The sequence below is a fragment of the Vulpes vulpes genome, chromosome 7 (assembly GCF_048418805.1).
Source record: "Vulpes vulpes isolate BD-2025 chromosome 7, VulVul3, whole genome shotgun sequence".
Classification (NCBI taxonomy): domain Eukaryota; kingdom Metazoa; phylum Chordata; class Mammalia; order Carnivora; family Canidae; genus Vulpes; species Vulpes vulpes.
Genome location: NC_132786.1, coordinates 8,525,658 through 8,550,398, shown reverse-complemented (window position 1 = coordinate 8,550,398; position 24,741 = coordinate 8,525,658). Strand labels below are relative to the sequence as shown.

Sequence of the window (24,741 nt, the reverse complement as noted above, 5' to 3'; positions counted from 1 at the left end):
TAAGAAATGAAATCCAACTCTACACAATGTCCTCCAAAACAATAGGAGGTAATACTTTCCAACTCACTTTATGGAGCTAGCATTACCCTTATAATACTATCATGAAAGACCAAACAAAAAGAAAACCACACCCCAATATCCTTTTTGACTATAGATGAAAGTCAAAGAAGAAATAACAAGGGACATTAGAAAATACTTTTAGAGAAATGAAAATGAAAACACATTAGAACTTATGGGATATAGCAAAAGCAGTGCTCAATAGGAAATTTTCACTGTAAATGCCCCCTCCACCTCACACCATATATACAAATTAACTCAAAATGTATAAATGACCTAAACAAAAGACTAAAACTATAAACTCTTAGAAGAAAACAAGGTAAATCTTAATGACTTTGGATTTGACAATGGATTCTTAGTTATGACACCAAAAGCACAAAAGAAAAAAATTGGATTTCAACAAAATCAAAAACATTTGTGCAAAGAACGTTATCAAAAAGCAAAACAAAAAAAAAAAAAAAAAGAAAGAAAGTAAAACAACTACAGAAGGGAAGAAAATATCTGCAAATCCTGTAACTGATAAAGGTCTGGTATCCAGAAGATATAAAGAACTGTTGCAATTCAACAACAAAGATCACCCAATTAAAAAAATGGGGAAAGAACTTTAACAGACATTTCTTCAAAGATATATAAAGAAAAAGCCAATAAGCACATAAAAAGATGCTCAAAAACATTAGTCATTAGGAAAATAAAAATCACAATGAGTTACCTCCCACCTACTGGGAGGGCTATTATTCTTTTTTTTTTAGGAGGGCTATTATTAAACACACAGAAAATAACAAGTGTTGGGGAGAATATGAAGACTCTCATGCATTGCTGGTGAGAATGTAAAATGATGCAGCTGCTGTACCAAGTTTGCTAGTTCTTTAAAAGAATAAACAACTACGGGATCCCTGGGTGGTGCAGCGGTTTGGCGCCTGCCTTTGGCCCAGGTCGCGATCCTGGAGACCCGGGATCGAATCCCACATCGGGCTCCCGGTGCATGGAGCCTGCTTCTCCCTCTGCCTGTGTCTCTGCCTCTCTCTCTCTCTGTCTCTCTCTCTCTCTCTCTCTCTCTCTGTGACTATCATAAATTTAAAAAAAAAATTTAAAAAAAAAAAAATAAACAACTACAAAGAATTACCATATGACCCAAAAATTCCACTCCTAGGTATACACACAAAAGAAATGAAAACAGGTACCCGAATACTTGTACACCAATATTCCGAGCAGCACTATTTACAATAGCCAAAAGTTACAAGTAACCCCCAAATGTCCATCAATGGATGAATGGATAAATAAATTGCGGTATACACGGGCAATGTAAAAGACAACAAATACAGGGATCCCTGGGTGGCGCAGCGGTTTAGCGCCTGCCTTTGGCCCAGGGCGCGATCCTGGAGACCCGGGATCGAATCCCACGTCGGGCTCCCGGTGCATGGAGCCTGCTTCTCCCTCTGTCTATGTCTCTGCCTCTCTCTCTCTCTCTCTCTCTGTGTGTGACTATCATAAATAATAAAGTAAAAAATTTAAAAAATATATTAAAAAAAAAAAGACAACAGATACAAAACGGGGATTTAAGTCTAGAGTTTGGGTGCAAAACTGCCTGAATATATGTGCAAGTTTTTTTACTGAAGTTAGAGAACTCCAGCCATGTGGCATCTGTAGACATTGGAGGAAGTTAAGATGGCATCTGTTATCCCTCATCCCTTTAAAAAGAAAAGGGATATTAAAACCTTAGGCTTTGGGCTATGGGGGTGGCTCAGTGGTTTAGTGCCTGCCTTTGTTGTGATCCCGGGATCCTGGGATCGAGTCCTGCATCAGGCTCCTCAGAGAGAGCCTGCTTCTCCCTCTGCCTAGGTCTCTATGTCTCTCATGAATAAATAAATAAAATCTTAAAAAACAAAACAAAACAAAACCTCAGGCCTTTATATTATTTTGGATATACCTTTGACAAACTTTTAGTTTCTTTACAGGATTATTACTGATTAGGGTTTCCAAGTTTTCTTGAGTTGATTTTGGCAACTTAGATTTTCATATAATTGTCTGTTGCAACTAAATTTTCAAATCCCCCTTTGACTAAAGGAGTTAACAAAATACCTGTATTCATATACTTGCTATCCTACATACACACAATAACACAGAAAAGAATCAACAAATGAATGAACAGATTGAAATGGCACATTAATGGACTGAAAAATGTCCAATTTTCTTTCTACCTTCAGAGAAGAGGATAAATGTCAATTTCCCTAATAAATCAAAATATTTAAAGGAAAGCAGAATTTTTGCTTTTTCTATTATTATTTTTCATTTATTTGAGAGAACTCATGTGCATATTCTCTCTTGGAAAGAAGCAAAATCTCTTTTAAAAAATTAAAAAATAGGGATGCCTGGGTGGCTCAGGAGTTTAGCTCCTGCCTTTGGCCCAGGACGTGATTCCTGAGTCCCAGGATAGAGTCCCACATCGGGCTCCCTGCATGGAGCCTGCTTCTCCCTCTTGTGTCTCTGCCTCTCTTCTCTCTGTGTCTCTCATGAACAAATTTTTTTTTAAAAAAATTAAAAAATAAAAAAACCCAAAATGTTCTCTATATCAAAAATATTCTGGGCACTGATTAAATGTTCTTTATTTTTTCCCCAATATAAAGAATATAGCCAATACAACTTACGTATCAATACAGCAAAAATTTATATAATTTTTAAAAATGACAGCAAAAGAACTCAACAGCTCAAATGGCCAGATTCACTTTTCTGCTTATCTTTGATTATTTCCAGCCTCAACTTATTTAATGGGCATTAAATACAGCTGGGGAGAAATAAAATGGAAGACAGTGTCAGCAGCCTGACAACTCTGTGCACAAATTAAACTCTACTATCATACACTTTTTTTAAGATTTTATTTATTTATTCATGAGAGACAGAGAGAGAGAGAGAGAGAGAGAGAGAAAGAGAGGCAGAGAGACAGGCAGAGGGAGAAGCAGGCTCCATGCAAGGAGCCTGACATGGGACTCGATCCTGGGTCTCCAGGATCACACCCTGGGCTGAAGGTGGCGCTAAACCACTGATCCACCAGGGCTGCCCTATCATACACTTTAAAATTACTTTTTATATTAGGCATTTTAAAGCCCACCAATAGTTGGCTAACATGAACAAATTCAGAAATAATACACAGAATCTACTGATAGTGGTTACAAATGAGAAACAAGGTCTGTCAGAATGGAAATTAAAGTTACCCTTCCTTGCACATGATTTTGTATTTTTTAAGACTTTGGGCAGTTTTCAATAAAAAACTAGTTATGAATTTTTAAAATTATATATGAAGTTAAGGTGTAATGATAAACAAACAAACAAACAAATAAATAAACGTGTGATGAATCCGTGTAGTCACTCTATGAAGTTTTGTGGTGGAGTTTTGGGGGTTTTTTTGTTTTGTTTTGTTTTTTTTGCATATCAAGACCAAGTTTTAACCAGGTAAAGAATTTATCTCATTAAAGCTAACTTTATATGATTAAAGCTATATTCAGGGATGCCTGGGTGGCTCAGCAGTTGAGTGGCTGCCTTTGGCTCAGGGCATGGTCCTGGAGCCTAGGGATCGAGTCCCACATCGGGCTTCCTGCATGGAGCCTGCTTCTCCCTCTGCCTATGTCTCTGCCTCTCTCTCTCTCTCTCTCTCTCTCATGAATAAATAAATAAAATCTTAAAAAAAAAAAAGCTATATTCAAATATAAAGGTTAAAGATAAAATCTGCTTACTGAAGTTTTAAGACTTTAAGAAAGTAATATTTCTAAAGAAATAGTCACATATCAGATAAATCTGATTCTTCTAGAATATTTTGTAAGTTATTCTTGGTGGATCCAGTTTATGTCATCCTGCTTTAAAATTTAAGGAAAATTTTCAATACTAATACACCCTTCTGTGTATTTTATGATCTTATGCATATTTTAGAAATAAACCAGGTAACTATGGATTGCCCAACAAAAAAACAGCCCCAAATGAAGATGTTTTGACATTTATAAGGATACACCCATCACTCTACATCTAACATTCTAAACTTAAGTTTTATATTTTGCAAGCAAAATACTGGTACTAAACCAATCCAGCCCGATTTCATCCACAGAATTCACACACACACACACACACACACAGAGTCAAATATAGACATAAAAAAAAAAATCAGTTTGTTACTTTCCCTTCCACCTTTCCCCACTATGATTACTCCCAAGTAATCAATGTTAACACTTTGAGTCACGTTCTTCCGTATTTTTCTCTCTGCCTTTCTTATGTTCTTTTTAAAAACAAAACCAGTATTATATTTGATATATTATTACTTGGCAACTATCATTGTTTTGGTAATTTTGTGTTCAAGTTTGCTCAACCAGGTATTAAGACATTTATATTCTGGTTATTGGCACATTTTGCTCAACAATGCAGCAGTACACAATAGTTATACACATTTATCGGGGCTTTTATTTTTGTGGGATCGATTCCCTGAAGGGCAATTGCTGAATCAAAAATGTGGACACACACAATTTTTAGAATTTAAGACTTTATTTATTCATTTATGAGAGACATACAAAGAGAGGCAGAGACAAAGGCAAAGGGAAAAAGCAGGCTTCTCAATCCCTGGACCCCGGGATCATGTCCTGAGCTGAAGGCAGATGCTCAAATGCTGAGCCACCCAGGCATCCCTAAAATTACTAATAAATATTTACATATACTTTTACAAAAAGGCTTTAGAAATTCTCAATCTTTTCTCTCTCTCTCTCTCTCTCTTTTTTTTTAAGTAGCCTCCAGGTCCAACATTTGGGGCTTGAACTCCACATCCTAAGATGAAGACCTGGGTGGAGATTAATAGTTGGAGGCATAACTAACTGAGCCAGCCATTGAGCATTCCTAGAAATTCTCAATCTTTAATCAGTACCTGTGTCTCAGTCCTACCAGTAACTCAGTCTTATGCCCAAACAGGTGCTGACAGCATACTGATTTTCTTATATTTTAGCTAGCATGTCTTTTTTTTTTTTTGCTATCACACCAATGGAAAAACAATAATCTTGCTGTTAATACTAACTTTCTAATGAGATTATCTACTCAGATATTATGAATCTCCAATGTCTCCTTTTATGAATTATCATTTATATATTTGTCCATTTTTATATCATTTGTCCATTTTTATTTTTTATGTTTTTACAAAATATTTTATTTATTTATTCACGAGAGACACAGAGACAGAGGCAGAAGGAGAAGCAGGCTCCCTGCAGGGAGCCCGATGTGGAACTTGATTCCAAGACCCCCAGGATCATAACTTGAGCCAAAGGCAGACGCTCAATCACTGAGTCACCCAGGTGCCCCATCTTTAGTCCATTTTCAGTGTAGTGTCATTTTCTTATCAATTTGTGAGAGCTCTCTGTATATTAGAATTGTTAATCCTTTGTTAAGTGTCAGTTTTTCCATTGCATATCACATTTTTTCCTTTTATGTGCACAGTTTTCTTACAAAAATCCTTAATTTTTATATATTCAAGTGTGTCAATCTTTTCCTTTACACTTTTTGGATTTCCTAACTTGCTTATTAGTTCTACTCCATGCCCCAAATTGAGAAAAGCACTACAGCTTCCTAGTGGCAAAAAGAGCATGGACTTTGTGGTCATAATACTTTGGATTAAATCTTATTTCACCACTAACTAGCTGTGAATACATGGGCAAGTTTCTAATTTGTTTCCTCAACTACAGAATGGGAATGATGACAGAACCTACTTAAAAAGGTGAGTTAGGTGAGAGATTAATAGATGTCAAAACATTAGAACATACAGAATTACTCAAAATGCCTGGAATTACTATTTTAATTTGTATCTAGAATTAACAATTGTCCTCAAACTTTAACATGCACAGAATCACTAAAACAGCTTGGTAAAATATAGATGGGAGAGCCTCATGCCCAGAGTTTCTAATTAAGTCTGTAGTAGCGTCCGCATTTTTTAAATAGGGTTCCAGGCAATGCTGATGCTGCTGGTTGTGGCCACCTCACTTTCAGAACCACTTATTTAGAATTAAAAGAATGTTTCTTAATCTCTAAAAAGTTAATATTATAGCATATGGGCTTAGTTTCCTATCGATGTTGATTTCCAATTTTATATAATTACATCTCCTTTATGTACAGATAATGTACATGGGATATACATCTATTTTGGTTCATGTCTGAAAATACCCTGGCCTGGTATGGGATTCTTAAACACATATTTTCCTCCATGTTGCTAATGTTGACTTATCTTTCCTTTCTATTCTGTTTACAAGTTTCTGTCATCTGTATCCCTCATATTTAAGAATCTCATGAGGAAATGTATCTTTTGCTTGTTATTAGGTCTTTCTTCCACTCAGAAATACAGTTACCTATTACTTTTTACTTTTCTATCTGCTTTCTTCCTTCTAGAAATCCCTTAATTCATGTATTAGATTTCTTGAGTATATTCTAACTCACATCTTTACTGAATTCCATATCTGTGTATTTTTCCTTTTTTCATTGTCAAATACTGGTTCATCACTATGTACCCACCACTATTCTAGGCTCTAGCCACATAGCAGTGAACAAAAATCCCTGCCCTCACAGAGTATATACATTCCGATAGGGAACAAATAGGAAAACAAATATACCACTTAATTTCCAATAGTCGTAAGTGCTTTGAAGAAAATTCAATCTAGATAAGGGAGAGAGGGGAGGGGAGAGGCTCTTTTGGAAAAAGCAGTTTGTGGTCAAGAAAGGTCTCAGTGGTGACATTTTAACAGATAAGAGAATGACTTCAGGAAGCTTGAGAGAATACCCCTCAGGCAGAGAAAAAAATAGCAACTACTGAGAAAAGTCCTAGGTCAGAAGTACACTTGGAGATCACCAAAAAAAAAAAAAAAAAACACAGGAAAGCCAATGTAGCTGGTGTGAAGAAAATGCACATAGTGCAAAACAACAGTTCACAAACTTTCTGGAATCGCTTTACACTCTTAAAAATTCTTGACGATCTCTCTAAAAGCTTTTGGTTATGTAGGCTATATCCATTGATATTTGCCATATTAGAAAATAACATGCAGAAACTATCAAAATTTTAACAAATCCATTATGTAATATTTTTAAAGTACATTGTCCAAAACAAACAAAAAAAATTTAGTGAGAAGAATGACACTGTTTTACATCTTTACAATTATTTTTAATGACTAGCTTAATAGAAGATAGTTGGACTCTCATATTTCTGCATTAATCTGTAGCAATAACACACATCAATGAACAACTGGAAACTCCTTTTTACACTGATTAAAATTCAACTAAAAACATCATCTTGGTATATTTATAAAAACAGTTTTGGCCTTGTGGATCCTCTGAAAGAGCCTGGGGGGCCTTTAGCTAGCCCCACATTTTGAGAATCACTGCTTTAGAAGGTAAAGAACAGAGGCTGGCAAGGACCAGATTTATACAGGCCTTGAAAATGATAGTTAAGTCTAGGTTCCATTTTAAATGTGCTTCTTTTTCTTTTTTTTCTTTTTTTTAAGATTTTATTTGTTTGAGAGAGAGAGCACATGTGGGGGTGTGTACGGGGCAGAAGGAGAGGTAGAAGCTGACATGGCTCGATCCCAGGACCCTGGGATCATGATCTGAGCTGAAGGCAGATGTTTAACCAACTTGACCCAGCCACCCAGGCATCCCTTAGATGTGGTTTTCTAAGCAAAGTAGTAACATAAATTACATCTTAAATTATCACTCCCATTACTATGTAGAAAACAGAATGTAAGGAAGTTATTGCAATAACCAGGGAGATGAAGTAGCTAAGACTGATGTGGTGGCAATGGAGTAGTGAGAAGTGGTACAGTTGAAGATGTATTTTAAAGGTAGTGCCAATGGAACTCATTAGAAGATTAGATTTTGGATATGAAGAAAAAAGATCTTATTTGATCTTGTACAACACAAATTCTGTTCTTAGCAGTGATTTTTCAGTTTGTCTCTGAAATTTATACACTTGAGAATTAGTTCAAGAGAAAATTCTCCTGGCTCTATGTTTGAAATAGATCCCGTATCATCACCTCTTACCACTTGCCCTACTATCACCTTAGTTCAAGGGACCATCATCTCTCCTCTAGAATCTCCAATGATTTGTTCAATGAACTCACAGATGATTCGTGTAAAAAGGAAACTGGATAATGCATTTTAAGTATGGTTGACACATGCAAAAACATATGGAACTCCACTCAGAGCATGTTAATCTGACAAAAAAGGTTTTGGTCCTATATCATAATATAGGCATGGGAAAATATATTTTTGTTTTATTTCTTTATTTTTTTAATTCAGCAAGTTTTTAAAAAGATTTTATTTATTTACTTATGAGATACAGAGAGAGAGAGAGGCAGGCAGAGACATAGGCAGAGGGAGAAGCAGGCTCCATGCAGGGAGCCCGATGTGGGACTTGATCCTGGGACCCCAGGATCACGCCCTGGGCGGAAGGCAGATGCTTAACTGCTGAGCCACCCAGGTGTCCCTATTTTTTGTTTTAAATTAAAATATGGTATTTATATTTAATTTCCTTAAAAATTTTTCCACATTAACCACCTTCAATTAACAACCAACTGCTGGGGTAGCCCTGGTGGCACAGCAGTTTAGCGCCGCCTGCAGCCCAGGGCATGATCATGGAGACCCTGGATCGAGTCCCACGTCAGGCTCTCTGCATGGAGCCTGCTTCTCCCTCTGCCTGTGTCTCTGCCTCTCACTCTCTGTAGCTATGAATAAATAAATAAAATCTTTTAAAAAAAAAAGAAAAAAAAAACCAACTGCTGGTACTGATTGTATAATACAAGTGCATCTATTTAAATAGCAAATGCAAATAGCACCATACTTTTCATTTGTTCTTAATACAAACAACATCTCAAGTTCAAAGATCACAGTTGTGGAGATAATACACATTAATAATCTATGAAAATCCAAATAAATCTTAAACTGATAAAAATATTCAAACAAGAAAGATATAATTATACATGTAATTCCCATAAAGCTTTCTAGTTGTAAAAAGAACAGAATGTCTACAGCCTTTTCTATTTAAAATATAAGCAAGTTCTAGATCCAAACCTCTGTGTTTAGTCGACTCTGTTGATTTTTATCTCAAATAAAGAACAGCAGTATTACTTGTTCTTTAATTTTTTTCAGTATACTTGACACACTATGTTACATTAGTTGCAGGTATAAAACATAGCAATTTGACAAGTTTATACATTATGCTATGTTCACAAATATAACTACCATCTGTCACTATACTGCTTTTTTCTTTCTTTTAAGCACAATGGAACTACCTGCCTCAAAAAAGAACACATAAAAGGATAATTTTCCTATAGCTCTCTCCTATGAAAAGCAAAGCAGTCACTTGATCTTATTTTGTTGCCATCTCCTTGGCAAACTTTCTGCACTCTAATTTTAAGGAGTTAAGATTTTAACCACTAAATTTGGAATCCACCACAATTTGCCCTCTGTCCTATCTTATTAGATCCTGTTTAGTCATACCTTATAACACCACATGTTATCCCTCCTCCAGGGCAATTGTTTTTCCTCCAGGTTCCTTTATTTACTTCTCCTCCACGTGAGATATTTAAGACCTGACCTTTAATCTATAGTACATTTTTTTTCAAGGCTTCTAAAAATGTTTTTAGGTATTTCTAGCTATTTAACATTGTTTAAATATTCAGTAAATCTGAGGCACTGTTGGGAGTGCCAGACATATAAAACTCCGTTCCTATCCTTACAATGTACTGGAGTTACTTTTATTTAAACTATACTAAGCCCACATTTTGTTTCAGTTCCCTTTTCTAAAGATGAATAATCACACAATGGATTATTTCGGTTTTCTCCCTTCCTGATAAACTATTACATATACTTAAATGGTGATTATTTAATTATATACTGATTTATCCACAGATCTCTTTGCGCACTAACTAGAACTAAGCCAGATATGCTATGTATGTAAAATAAAAAGTTAACCATTTTATTACAAGTTCTGTGCCAGTCAGGTTATAAGTCAGGTTACATACACTGGCTCATTTAATCATTACTGCATAGTAAAATAATATGTATTCCACTTTACAGATGAGTGGTAAGGTTCATCAAAGTTAAATAACTTGCCTAAATTCACACCAAGTGGGATTTGAGTCCAGATCCATCTTGCACAGTAATAAGAAATAAAGATAGTATCTTCAATAAAGGCTTCAAACAAATCACAAATCCAGTGACCATCCACAGTAGAGCCTGGCAATAAAATATGATTTAACCTATCCATTATGTGCAAATAACTATAGGCTTTGGAGATACCTAAAAATTAGAGCCTGGTTATGTCCATAACAGTTTAAAAGGAGACAGAAGCTATCTTCTACTTCTCTAGAACACCCCAATTTAAATCAGGTCCCTATTACAGAAATTCGTAAACTTCCTAGTTTGTTTTTCTCTCTTTAAGATTTTATTTTTCAGGGCAGCCCTAGTGGCTCAGCGGTTTGGTGCCACCTTTGGCCAGGGTGTGATCCTGGAGACCCAGGATCGAGTCCCACGTCAGGCTCCCTGCATGGAGCCTGCTTCTCTGCCTGTGTCTCTGCCTCTCCTTCTCTGTGTGTCTCTCATGAATAGATAAATAAAATCTTTAAAAATAAATAAATAAATAAATGTGTGTGTGTATGTATATGTGTGTATACATATATATCTGTATATATATATATATATATATATATATATACATATATATTGTTTTTCAGTAATCTCTATGCCCAACAGGTGGTTCCATACTACAACTACAAGATCAAGTTGCATGCTCTACTGACTGGGCCAGCCAGAAGCCCCCTTAAACTTCCTGGTTTCAGAAAGTTTAAAGATTACTGAGAACCTCTCTCAGAGCTTTATTCACATAGGTTATAGTTTTCAATGTTTATATATCAAAAATTAAAACCAAGAAATTTTTATATTTATTTAAAAATTACACACAAACCCATTGAGTTAATGATCTATTTTTAATGAAAAAAATAACATTTTCCAAAACAAAATAATGAAGAGAAAATGGTATTTCTTACATTTTTTTACAATCATTAATATGTCTTAATAGAAGACATTTGGATTCTCATACCTTCTGCATTCAATCTGTTGCACTATTACACATTATATCACTGGATCCTTGTGTGAGAATGAGAGTGAAAAGGCAAACAATGTCTTAGTATTGTTATGAAACAGTTTTGACTCAAGGACCCTGCAAGGCATCCTTTACTATTCCTTCATAGCACTTTTTGAAATTTATAATTAATTTGTGGGCACAGATTTTGTTCAAAGTCTGTGTTATCGGGATCCCTGGGTGGCGCAGCGGTTTGGCGCCTGCCTTTGGCCCAGGGCGCGATCCTGGAGACCCGGGATCGAATCCCACATCGGGCTCCTGGTGCATGGAGCCTGCTTCTCCCTCTGCCTATGTCTCTGCCCGCCCCCCCCCCCCCCCCCCCGTGACTATCATAAATAAGAAAAAAAAAAAAGAACAAAGTCTGTGTTATCTCTAGACTACAGGTTCCATAGTGACTATCTACTGTTGTACATGATTATGTCCACAATGTCTACACATTGTGCCCAACACACAGTTGTCACACAAGTGTCTACTGAATTAACATACAATAATAATATAAAGAAACCACTGTGGTTAAAAGAGGGTAAACGGACACAGTATGTCTGGAGGCAAATTTGGAAGGCTTCCTAGTTGACCTGGATCCTAAAGGATAGCTAGAATTTTGTTAAATATGTAGGTGTAAGAGTATTCCAGCCGCAGTAAATACTCGTCAGTGGCATCTAGTACAAGTTATGTTCATAATAACTACTGTAATAGTATGGTTTTGCTACAGCATTGGTAAGAGTTTAGGAGGAGACAGAGGTAATAAAAGTAAGCTGTAAAGTCTTCAGTGAAGTTTGGTTTTTGTATTACCGACAAAAAGTCAAATGGTCAACATCTATGGTTTAAACTCCTTATATCACTATTTAGTAGATGGGCTTAAGATATGTTTATTCCAAATCTTATTCTGCTCATACTTCACAGGGCTATTGTAATGGTATTATGAGATCATAATTTTATGTGTTACTTTGTTTACTGTCATTACTCTAAACTATTATCCTTTCTCCCTGAACTACTACTTTACAAAGGCATCTATAAAAAAAAAGAAGAAGAAGAAGATTTATCTGAGAGAGAAAGAATGCAGGGGTGAGGGTGAAGGAGGGAGAAGCAGAGAGAGAGAGGGACAAGGAGACTCCATGCCACGCTTAGACTCAGATGCAGAGCTCAATTTTATGACCTCAGAATCATGACCTGAGCCAAAAATCAAGAATTAGAGCTTAACCGTCTGAGCCACCCAGGCACCTCTATTTACAAAGGTATCTTAACTAGCTTCCCCATTTGTTTTGTCCTACTTCCATTCTCTCCTTCATTCTCCATAGTTAAGAGTAAAAATCCCTAAAACACAAATCTGATCACATCACTCCCCCTTTAATGACTCCCTAGCGAGCCATTAAACTTCTTACCACAGATTTTAAGATCCTAAATGACGCTGCCCTGCCTACCTCCTGCCTTATCAGGCACTATTCTCCCTAACCCTTACTCAATAAACTCAACCACATTGACCTTCCAGCAGGAAAGTCTTTACACAAGCTATTTTTTCTTCTTGGAAAACTCTGCCCAGCACTTTTCCAAATAAGCACAGCTTCTCCAGATAGAAGAGATCTTCAGATCTCACTTCCTCACAGAGGCCTTTCCTGATTACTCTTCCTTATTCTATACTGGATACACATTAAACTCCAAAGTATTGGTATTGTTTCCTCTGGGCACATAATCGCAACTCAGAATTTGTATATTTGTGTGTGTGTGTGTGTGTGTGTGTGTGTGTGTTTTAAAAATAATTTATTTAATGGACATCTCCTGATTATAAAGACCACATCTAAGCTAGCACATATAGTAATTAAAAAAAAAAAACCCTGCAGTTTTTATTGTTATAAATGGCTTTTGATCTGATTAGACATATATTTTAGATGTTTACTCTGGCAACAATGTTTAGGTTAACTAACAAGCCAGAGAAGCACTGGAGGCCAAGAGTACCATTAAAAGCATGCCACAATTATAGGCAAGAAGTAATGAGAGTCTGAATTACTGTTGATAGATTTAATATCCTCACAATAATCCTGTAAGTAGCAAGAAGCGAGCTAAGGTTGTTCTGAGAGAGTAAATGGTCATTCCATTAGGCAAAGTTTTAAAAGTTTTTGTATAATTATACAGCCATGACTTTAGATGACCAGAAAAGTAGGATGCTGAAACTGTAATCCCAACTTCACAAAGTAAATCATCACAATTTTAATACTGAAGTGGGTGCAAAAGAAACTCTTTTATTCAGTGTAATAAAGTCTGGTGGTCGGTTAACTGAAAAGGTTCGTTAGTTAAATCAGAGAACCATAACCATAGTAAAATCTTAAACATTTTATTTTACTTAAAATTATATAATGAACACTCATTTTCCAATCCTTAATATAGAGCAGAGGATCTTCTTTTAAATATAACCCACACTGGGACACCTGGGTGGCTCAGCAGTTTGAGGGTCTTCCTTTGGCTTGGGTCGTGATCCCAGGGTCTGGGGATTGAGTCCTGCATGGGGCTCCCCTGCGAAGAGCCTGCTTCTCCCTCTGTCTATGCCTATGTCTCTGCCTTTCTCTGTGTCTCTCATGAAGAAATAAATAAAATATTTTAAATAAATAAATAAATCCCATACCTAATCTGATGGCAAATATATTTTTTAAATGGGAACTATTAATTTGATGAGTTGGTTAAGTGTAAGTCAGTTAAGAGAACTTAAACTAGTTCCCCCTTTTGAGTACTATAGTTGAAATGATGTAAACTGAATAGCAGTTTACAATGTGATGGCCAAATGCATGATTTACACCTATGAGGTCATGCAGGAGACTCTATTAGGGTTGTAGGCAGACAACATTATTTAGTAATAAATTTATCAAGAAAATTAATAAAAATTCAGACTTGTCATATTTAATATTTACAGAACCACCCTCAGTTAGGGATAATAGATATATCACATGCAGTTAAGAGGTATGTGGAAGAACTGGCACTCCACACTGCAGAGTGCTTGACAGTGGAATTCTCACTCTTCTTTGCACATCTGTAATATTGTGACACACTACAGCTTACGGTTGTTATCTAGTTGTTAACCAAAGTAAACCTTATGAATTAGACAGGAGGCTAGAAAGGAATTCCTACCAAAAAATCTCAAACCTCCTATTGAAGTTAACACTAGTGCTGGCTAGAGGAAAAGGCAAAGCTGGCACGTTGTGTGCTCCTCCTACAAGCTATTTGGCAGCCACAATACAAGATTAAAACAATGATCTAATCCAGTGGTTTTCAACAAGCAGTGACTCTTAGCAGTGTCTGAAGATATTTTGATTGTTAAAATTGAGGGGAGGGTACTATTGGCACCTACTAGTAGGCAGAGACCAGGGATGCTGCTTAACATGATACAAGCAAAGAACAGCCCCCCAAGCCAAGAATTATCCAGATCAAAACGTCAACAGTGCCCAGTTTGAGAAATCCTGACCTTATCATATCTGACAAGAAACTAGCCAACTGGGACACCTGGGTGGCTCAGTGGTTGAGTGTCTGCCTTTGGGTCAGGGTGTGATCCCGGAGTCCCAGGATGAAGTCCCACTCAGGCTCTCTGCGGGATGGAGTCCCACTCAGGCTCTCTGTGGGGAGCCTGCCTCTCCCTCTGCCTATGTCTCTGTGTCTCTCATGAATAAGTAAAATCTTAACAGAAAAAGGGAAAATGGCCAATTTTTAAAAATTACCCAGGTTATTCAAAATATGGATTGTATCCACTATTGTAAATAATGAACCTTGCTGTAAGGGTGTAATGTCCTGAGATATTAGCTAGAGACAAAATCATCAAAATTCCTTCCATGTGTAGCTTAGCTTTTAAAAATCTATTTTTGTACAGTAAAACACATGTGATTTAAGAGTATGATGGACATGCAGTGGGAATAATAAACTCAAATTTTACTGACATTACAAAATTTTTTAAAATCTGAAGATTCAAACAATGAAAGCTAATAAAAGAGCTTATCAATACATTGACATATGTAGAGTTTATCAAAATTCTAATTTAAATTCCTAGCTAAAAGGAAAGAATCTGGTAAAGAAATGTTTTATTCTCAAGCACAATCCAGTTATTAAACAAATTCAAGATAATCTAGATTGAAAAGCATCAGTTGGAAACCAGGCAAGGGACCAAAAGTATAAAGAGAACAACACGAGCTGTCAATTGTGGTTAACTCACAAGAAAATTAACTGTACATTATACAGTAGTAAGTAGGGAGGATCCAAAAACACGATGGTTACAAGCATGTCCTCTGTAAACACAGTGCCTTGGTCTAAATCCCAGATCTTCCACTTAAGCAATTTGCATTACTTTTCTAAACCTCTTCTTCACCTATAAAATGAGAATTACAATATTTAATTCTTATGGCTCTTATGAAAATGTATGGTATATAGCATAATAGTTTAGAGCACCAACCTTAAAATCAGAATTTCAGCTGACACATTACCTCTGTAATTTTGGACAGAGTACTTAACTCCCAAGCACCAGTTTCTTCATCTATCAAACATATTTAAATTAAAATATGATAAATTTTATTATATAATTATGTACAGAACAGTTTACAAACCTTATCTATAGTTTTTTTTTAAAGATTTTATTTATTTATTCATGAAAGACAGAGAGAGAGAGGCAGAGACACAGGCAGAGGGAGAAGCAGGCCCCATGCAGGGAGTCTGATGTGGGACTTGATCCCAGGTCTCCAGGATCGTACCCTGGGCCAAAGGCAGACACTAAACCGCTGAGCCACCCAGGGATTCTCCCTTATCTATAGTTTAAAGAATAAATGTAAAGTTAAGCAACAGCACTGCTGGGCAGCTGGAGTGGCTCCACAGTTTGGTACCTGCCTTCGGCTCAGAGTGTCATCATGGAGACCCAGGATTGAGTTCCACATCGGGCTCCCTGCACAGAGCCTGCTTCTTCCTCTGCCTGTGTCTCTGCCTGTCTCTCTCATGAATAAATAAATAAAACCTTAAAAAAAAGAAAAACAAAAAGAAAAATGCCAGTACCTTAAAATCTTCCCACATATCCCTCCTCAATTGCATCCACTGTTTGCCCTTCCTGGGGTATTACTCTTTACTTTTGTGATAATTATTCTCTTGATTTTCCTTGTAATTCTGTATCTCTATTTTCATTCTTGAACAATACAGTTAATTCCATGTCTTGGAACTTTTTATTTTTTATTTTTTTTGGAACTTTTTATAAATAGAATCATGTTGCATTTAATTTTTTGTGACTTATAATGTTTGACTAATATTATGTTTGTGGGATCATACATATTTGTGCCAGAGCTGGTTTTTTGCCCCTGGTCTACTTGAACTTAAACTAATAAGAACAGATATTATACTTGATCTTAGCCAAAAGACCAAGAAGCTATGAACCAAGTTTTTATTCTGTAAGTGAATACACCATGATTTACCTATATAATCTATTTGAATATTTGAATTTTTTCTTTGTATTTTGGAGTTAAAATGAATAATGCTACTATGAATAGTCATATTCATACACCTCCTCATCCACATATTCATATATTTCTCTAGGGCAATGGTTGGTTCTCAAATTATGATTCCTAGACCAGCAGCACCAGCATCACCTGGGAACTTGTTAGATACATTAACTGTCAGGCTCCACCCCATTCTTACTGAATCAGAAATTCTGGAGGTGGGGCCCAGCAGTATGTTTTAACAACCCCTCCAGGGGATTTTGATGCACACTCAAGTTTGACAGCCACTGGTCTAGGTTATATGCCCAGGAGTGGTATTGCTGGTTGTTAAATACCCTATTATTTTCCAAAGTGATTCTTCTAATTCATACTTCCACCAGTAATAGAAGAGCTCCCACTGCTCCATATCCTCACCAATGCTTGATACTATTCAAATGTTTAATTTCTGCCAATTTAGTCTGTATAAAATGGTTTCTCATGGTTTTAATTTCTATTTCCCTAATTGTTAATGAGATTTAATGATCTTTTACTTACTGGTCATCTAAAAAATTTTTTGACTCAAATGCCTGCTCAGGTTTTTTGCCCTTTTTTCTATTTGGTGTTGTCTTTGTCTTAGTGATTTGTACTTCTTTAGGTATATACTTCATACCAGTTGCCCATTCGCTACATGTTGTAATAGGTAACAAGATTAAGTTATTTGTGCTGGAAAGTCTCTCACTCTCTTTTGGATTTTTTACTCTGGAAAAAAACAGCTGCCACTCTGTGAGGTGACCCTATTTAGAGGTTCATGTGAGTGAATTTGGAAGTGGATCTTTTGAAGCCCTGCCACAACCACATGAGGGAGCAGAGAGATTCTCCCTCAGTCCAGCCTTGGAGACAACTACTGACCTGACACCTTCACTTAAGCCTCTTGAGAGACCATGAGCCAGAACCACCCAGCTAAGCTGCTCTCAGATTCCTGACCCACAGAAACTGTAATATAAATGTTTACTGTTTTCAGCTGCTAAGTTTTGGGATCACTTATTACACAGCCATAGGTAATTAATACATGTATATTACAAGTACCTTCTATTCTGTACCTTAGTCTTTTCAACCTCTTAAGGGGATCTTAATAAACAGAAGTTTCTATTTCTTTTTTTTTTTTAAAGATTTTATTTATTTATTCATGAGAGAGACAGAGAGGCAGCAACATGGACAGAGAAGCAGGCTCCCTGTGGGGAGCCTGATATGGGACTGGATTCCTAGATTGGGATCATGCCCTGAGCTGAAGGCAGATGCTCAACTGCTGAGCCACCTAGGCATCCCAGAAGTTTCTATCTCAATGTAGTCAAATTAATAAATTTTTATGCTTTTCAGGGTTTTAAAAAAGGTTTGTTTGAGAGAAAGCACACACACACACACACGGGTAGAGGAGGAGCAGAGGGAGAGAAAGAAACCAAGAGTTGTATGTTCAACCAACTGAGCACCCAAGCTCTCCTGGTGTTTTCAATCTTAAGAAAGCCTTCCATGCTTTGAGCTCATAAAAGTACGCTCCTTTATTTAAAAATAATAATAATAATAAAAGAAATAATAAAAGAAAAAGCTTTCTGGGGGCACGTGGGTGGCTCAGTTAAATGTCCAACTCTTAGTTTCAGCTCAGGTTATGATATTTTGGGGTCTTGGAATCAAGCCCCCCATTGGGCTCCTTACTCAATGGGGAGTCTGCTTGTCTCCCTCTGTCTCTGCTACTCCCTCCCTCCCTCTCTAATAAATATATAAATTTTTTAAAAATTAAAATACAAATTAAAAAAACGCTTTCTGAGTTTGTCTTTTTGTATTTAACCTTCATTCTACGAGGAATTGATTTCTGTGCACAGTAAGAGAGGGTTCAGTTTCATTTAAGTGTTCCAAACAAGTATATCCTTTCGCAACTAATTCACCAGCTCATATTCACCCACGTACCTCCACATAAGCATATAAAATTCATTAGCAATCTCTACCTATTTCAGTTCACCTGTCATTTTGTTATTCATCTTCCCTTTTCCTTTTGTAGGCTCCTCAGACACTTGACACCTAGGCTAGGATTCAAACCCCAGGCCTGTGGAACCCTCAAAGTCACCTTCCCTTATTCACTCTCAGGTCATATCATTGCTCCAGACATCATTCAAAAGCAGATCCTCCCTCCCTTTCTAACAAGTCTGTAATCCAATTGACATTCTTAAGGATCTATTTAAAGTAAAACCTCCTACTTCTAAGCTTCCTATTGTTAAAAGAAATTAAAACTAATAAAAGAAAATGTAAAGAAAAAACATACACAACTGGGATTTTTTTTTTTTTTTTTGAGTAGGCTCCATGCCCAGCATGGAGCCCAGTGAGGGGCTTGAACTCACAACCCTGCAATCAAGAGTCAGACACTTAACCAACTGAGCCATTGAGGCACCCCATAACCAGGAAAGATTTTAAATATAAAAACCAGATAATAAAATTACCTTTCTAAGTTTGTTAGTAATCCTGGAACTCACCTGATATTCTACGAAGTGGTTTATTTAAAATCTTAGATAGCACTAGAAATGGATTTGAATGTGATCTTTGGTTAAGTCATGTGTCGTGTTCACTATGGTAATAACCAGGGCCCAGTAGTGCCTCACATGTAGCAAGCATTCAAATTTCTTGACCAAAAAAATGGATTAAGGAAGTCTTATCTTATTGTTCTTTAATAATAACTTGTCAATTCTTGCCTCTTTTCACTTCCACAGAAACTGTTAATCAAGTTGTCAAGTTCCACAGAAGAACATACAGGCATTTGGATTTCAATTCAGCTACTAATCAATTTGCTAAAAACTGACATTTTTACCATATTTAGTCTAATTCATTCTTAGTACACAATATGTACCCTCCATTTATTTAGGTCTTCCTTTATGTCTCTGAATAAAGTATAATTACCCTTTCTTATAAAGGCTTGCACATCTTAAATATTTAAAATTCACTTTAAGTACCTCTCTTCCTAGGAAATCTTTGTTCTCCATGCCTTAAACCCATTTTGAATTATGTGCTCCTTTTCTGTGATTTCTCTGTACCTGGGGCACACTTAATTCTTGACTTATTTGCTCCTACCACTAGATGTAACCTCTTTGAGGACAGAGATGATACATTTCTGTGTCACAGCACCTAGCACACAACCAGCACAAAGGAGCTCAATATTTATTTTTAAACTTTAAGCAAATGAATAAATGTCATCAATGAATGTAAAGTACAAACTGTCTTATAAAGAAAAGGACTACCATTTATTGAGTACCTTCTATGTGTTGGGCACAATACTACACTGAATGCTTACATGCATTATCATCTAATTCTAAAAGTAAATCGCCTTTTCGACATATATTTTATAAAAGCCTAATATTACTGTGACATGATGTAAATGGGCATCAGGAATCCTGTAGTGATAGACCTTACTGACCTTGAGGTCAGAATCTCATAAGCCTCAATAAGAATAGCAGTGGTCTTCATTCATTTGGGCTGTTATAAAAATAATACCATGAATTGAGTGGCTTACAAACAAATGTCACAGTTCTGGAGACTGGGAAGTCCAAGATCAAGGTGCCAGCAGATCTGGTGTCTGGTGAGGACCCATTTTGTGGTTCATAGATGGTGCTTTCTAGATGTAATCTTATAGGTAGGAAAGGATGAGCTAGCACTTTGAGGTCTCTTATAGGAACAGGAATCCCAATCATGTGCTCTGGTGACTGAACAGGAAAAGTAAAAAGGAGAAATGAAAGATGCTCTGGGGTTTCAAGTATAAATTATGATAAGAGGAGAAGATTATAAGATGGCAAGAAGTAATTTAGATGGAAAAATAACATTCAGTTCAGGACTAGCTGTCTTTGTGATGTCAGACATTAAGGTAAAATACTCAAGAGACCCTTGGAAATACGGGACAGACTAGCTCAGAGGTTAGCTTGACTATTAAGGGTGCATAGGGGCCTCTGAAAGAACAGATTCAGTTGTGCAGTAAAAAAAATGGAAGATTGACTTTCTTTTTTTTTTTTTAATTTTTTATTTATTTATGATAGTCACAGAGAGATAGAGAGAGAGGCAGAGACACAGGCAGAGGGAGAAGCAGGCTCCACGCACTGGGAGCCTGACGTGGGATTCGATCCCGGGTCTCCACGATCGCGCCGTGGGCCAAAGGCAGGCGCCAAACCGCTGCGCCACCCAGGGATCCCCGAAGATTGACTTTCAAGAAGTAAGGTCTGAATGCCTAAGATGGGCAGTCAATGTCTAGAAAGGAAAAACAAAAACTCAAGGGGGTACCAGAGTTGGAGAAGGTATTTTTGGTTTTAGATAGGATGACCTGGATACATTTGAAGGCAAACATCAAGTAACCAGTGTTAAAGAAACGTCTAAGGGGGTATGTGTGTGCATGCCAAATACTGAGAAGGTGGGGATATGAGATAAAAGGAAGAGAGAGATTGTCCTGTGCTGTTCCAAAGGACTAAACTAGGATGATGTTGGAACCTAGAGACAAAAGTTCAAGAATGTATATCTGAGCTTCACATTATGAGTATCGTCATTAATAATAAAGATATTTCAGGGTGTCTGGGTGGCTCAGTTGACTTAGCATCTGCCTTTGGCTCAGGTTATGATCCCAGGGTCCTGAGACGGAGCCCTGCATCAGGCTCCCTGCTCAATGGGCAGTCTGCTTCTCCCTCTGCCCCTCCCCCATGCTTGTGCTCTCTCACGCACATGCTTGCTTGCTCTTAAATAAAATCTTTAAAAATGATAATAATAATAATAAAGACATCTGGAGCATTTGGGTGGTTCAGATGATCATAAGCATCTGCCTTCAGTTCAGGGCACGATCCCAGTGTCCTGGGATTGAGCCTTGCGGCAGGCTTCCTGCTCAGCGGGGAGTCTGGTTCTCCTTTCCCTCTGCCCCCCCCCCACCCTGCTTGTGCTCTCTATGGCATGCTCTCTCACTGAAATAAATAAAATCTTTAATAATAATAATAATAAAGATATTTAACAAAGGAACAAACTGCCTTATGACTAAGGATAATCAAGGAATGCTTAATCTTTTGTCAGAGACGCTACAGAAGAAATTTTGTACCATTTGAAAGACTAGGTTCCTTTGACAATTAATTCTGACCTTTCTCATATTAAGCAGTAATTTCCATTCCCCCTCCTCCCAGCCCCTGGTAACTTCTCTACTACTTTCTGCCTCTATGAATTTGCCTATTCAAGATATTTTATGTAAGTGTAATTATACAATAGTTGTCCTTTTGTGTCTGGCTTTCTTCATTTACCATGTTTTCAAGGTTTTCCCGTCTTATACCATGATTCAGAACTTTTTTTTCTTGTCTTGTCTTTAAGTATTAGGCTCCATGCCCAACATGGGGCTTGAAAACACAACCCTGAGATCAAGAATCACATGCCCTACTGACTGAGCCAGCCAGGCACCCCAAAACTTTTCTTTGTATGACCAATAATCCATTGTATGTATATACTACATTTTATCTATTCATCTATTGATGGACACTTGGGTTGTTTCCACCTTTTCTCTATTATAAATAATGCTGCTGCTATTACCACCTCTCTCCCTCCCTCCCTCCCTCTCTCTCTCTCTCTCTCTATATATATATATATAATTTTCACAAAGCTGGTATTAAACACTGGCATCTCAGTCCAGTGTTTTCCCCTCAACTCCTTCTATTCATTCAAATCTCACAACTTTGCTAACCACCAAGCAGCAGCAAAGACAAGTTTCCCTGTCCTCTTTGCCTTCCAAATTGTGGGAATTCATCTAGTAGAGAGAACCTAAGTTGCATCCACACTTGACAGAAAGTAGTTCAGGAAATGCACTGTTTCATCACTTGCAAGATGTTAAAGTATTTAAAAAAGTAAAAATTGGGTGCAGGGGGATCCCTGGGTGGCTCGGTGGTTTAGCACCTGCCTTTGGCCCAGGGCATGGTCCTGGAGTCCCTGGATCGAGTCCCACGTCAGGCTCCTGGCATAGAGCCTGCTTCTCTCTCTGCCTCTCTCTCTCTCTCTCTCTCTATGTCTATTATGAATAAATAAATAAAATCTTAAAAAAATAAAATAAAATAAAAATTGGGTGCATTTATTTTACAATCAATAGCATATCATGGTTAACCGGCAATATTTTATTTTAGAAATACAAAATAAGGGATCCCTGTGTGGCGCAGCGGTTTGGCGCCTGCCTTTGGCCCAGGGCGCGATCCTGGAGACCCGGGATCGAATCCCACGACAGGCTCCCGGTGTGTGGAGCCTGCTTGTGTCTCTGCCTCTCTCTCTCTCTATCATAAATAAATAAAAAAATTAAAAAAAAAAAAAAGAAATACAAAATAATGGTGAATCTTAGAATTTGTGCCATCATAAATTTAACAAAAAATGTTAATTTTAGTTTTCTAATTAAAAAACTCTAAAAGCTTTCTAAATAGGGGCACCTGACTGGCTCAGTCAGTGAAACATGGAACTTTTGATCTCAGGGCTGTAGGTCTGAGCCCCATGTTCGGTGTAGAGATTACTTAAAAATAAATCTTAGAGGTGCCTGGGTACTCAGCTGGTTGGGCCACTGACTCTTGATTGTGGCTCAGGTCAGGATCTCAGAGTTGTGAGATCGAGCCCTCAGTTGGGATCCACACTCTGTGCATAGTCCACTTGAGATTTCTCTCTCTCCCTCTGCCCCCCCCCATCATGCTTATTCTCTATAAAATAAATAAAATCTTTAAAATAAAATAAATCTCTAAAAGAAACTCTCTAAATAAAAACATGTTCTCCTCTTATCTTCTAAAAGCTTTTATTTTTTGCATTTCATATCCAGGCATTTAATGTACCCAGAATTTGTGATCATTTTGACATTAAAGTTCCAATTAATTTTTCCAGCACCATTTATTGAAAGGGGCATTCTTTTCTCACTAATTACTGACATATTTGTCATATATTAAGTAACCTGTATCTGTCATTCACCAAGTAACCTATAGTTATAGATTTTCTTCTGTTTTGTTTCACTGGTCTATCACTAGACTACTCATGACAGTGTCTTAATTACTATACTTTATAATAAGTCTCAATAACTGGTAAAATAAGTCCTCCCATACTGTCCTCTTTGAGAGCATCTGAGCTACTTTGGCCCTTTATTGATTTTCCAGAGAATTTTAGAATCCGTTTTAGTTTCACCTGAACAACAACAAAACAAAACAAAACAAACAAAAAACAAAACCAACCAACCAAAATAAAATGCCTTGATTGGAATTATATTAAACATATAACTCCATTTGGAAAATAATGCCTTAGAATATGGAGTCTATCAATCCATGTACATGGTATTTTGCCCCACTAGGTCTTCTCTGATTCATTTCAATAGGCTCTTTACTCTTCATTCCATCTAGCACCTCAGATCTTTATCTGGAATCTCTCCACCTAAAGTACATCCTTCATAATTTCCTTTAGAAAGGGTTGATGGAGTTTGTTAAACTAAACTTTTACCTTCATCTTTGAGGAATATTTTTGCTAAGTAAGTATATATCGGCAATTATTTTGAAAATATGTATACTTTTCTGTTGAGAAGTTAGTTGTCAGTCCATAGCTCCTCCTTTAAAAGACCTCTTTTTTTCCTCAGGCTGCTTTTAAGATTTTTTTCTTTGTATTTGGGTTTATGCCATTTCACTGATTTGTCTGGGCACAGATTTTTTTACTTATACTATTAGAAATTCATTGAGTTGAGCTTCCTAAATCTATCAACTGGTTTCTCATCAGAACTAGAAAATTTTCAGCCAGAAAAATCACTTCAAATACTACCTCTGTATCATTCTCTTTCCTGTCTTTATGAAGCTTTGATTAAATATGTTAGATCTCACTCTTTCTCATCATGCAACCTCTCTTCAATATTTTCCATTGTTTTGACTCTCAGTAGTGCAGTTGGGAAAGTTTCTCCTGCCTTATCTTCCAGGTAACTAATTCTTTTTCAGTTAGAAATAATCTGCTCAATCTTTCCCTTAGGTATACTAGGCGTTTCATTTCTGCATTTTCTATTTGGATTTTTCAAGTCTACTAAGTAAGTTTAAACAGTTATATAGTCTCTTGTTCTCTGCT

General features: G+C 36.9%; 1 protein-coding gene and 1 pseudogene across 3 annotated transcripts in view; both read right to left on the bottom strand.

Annotated features, from left to right (window-relative positions):
- BRAF (B-Raf proto-oncogene, serine/threonine kinase) overlaps nucleotides 1-24,741 on the bottom strand; it is a 177,857-nt gene that overhangs the window by 133,882 nt on the left and 19,234 nt on the right. The gene's annotated exons all lie outside the window — the stretch shown is intronic.
- Nucleotides 16,472-16,584, bottom strand: LOC112907072 (U2 spliceosomal RNA; annotated as a pseudogene).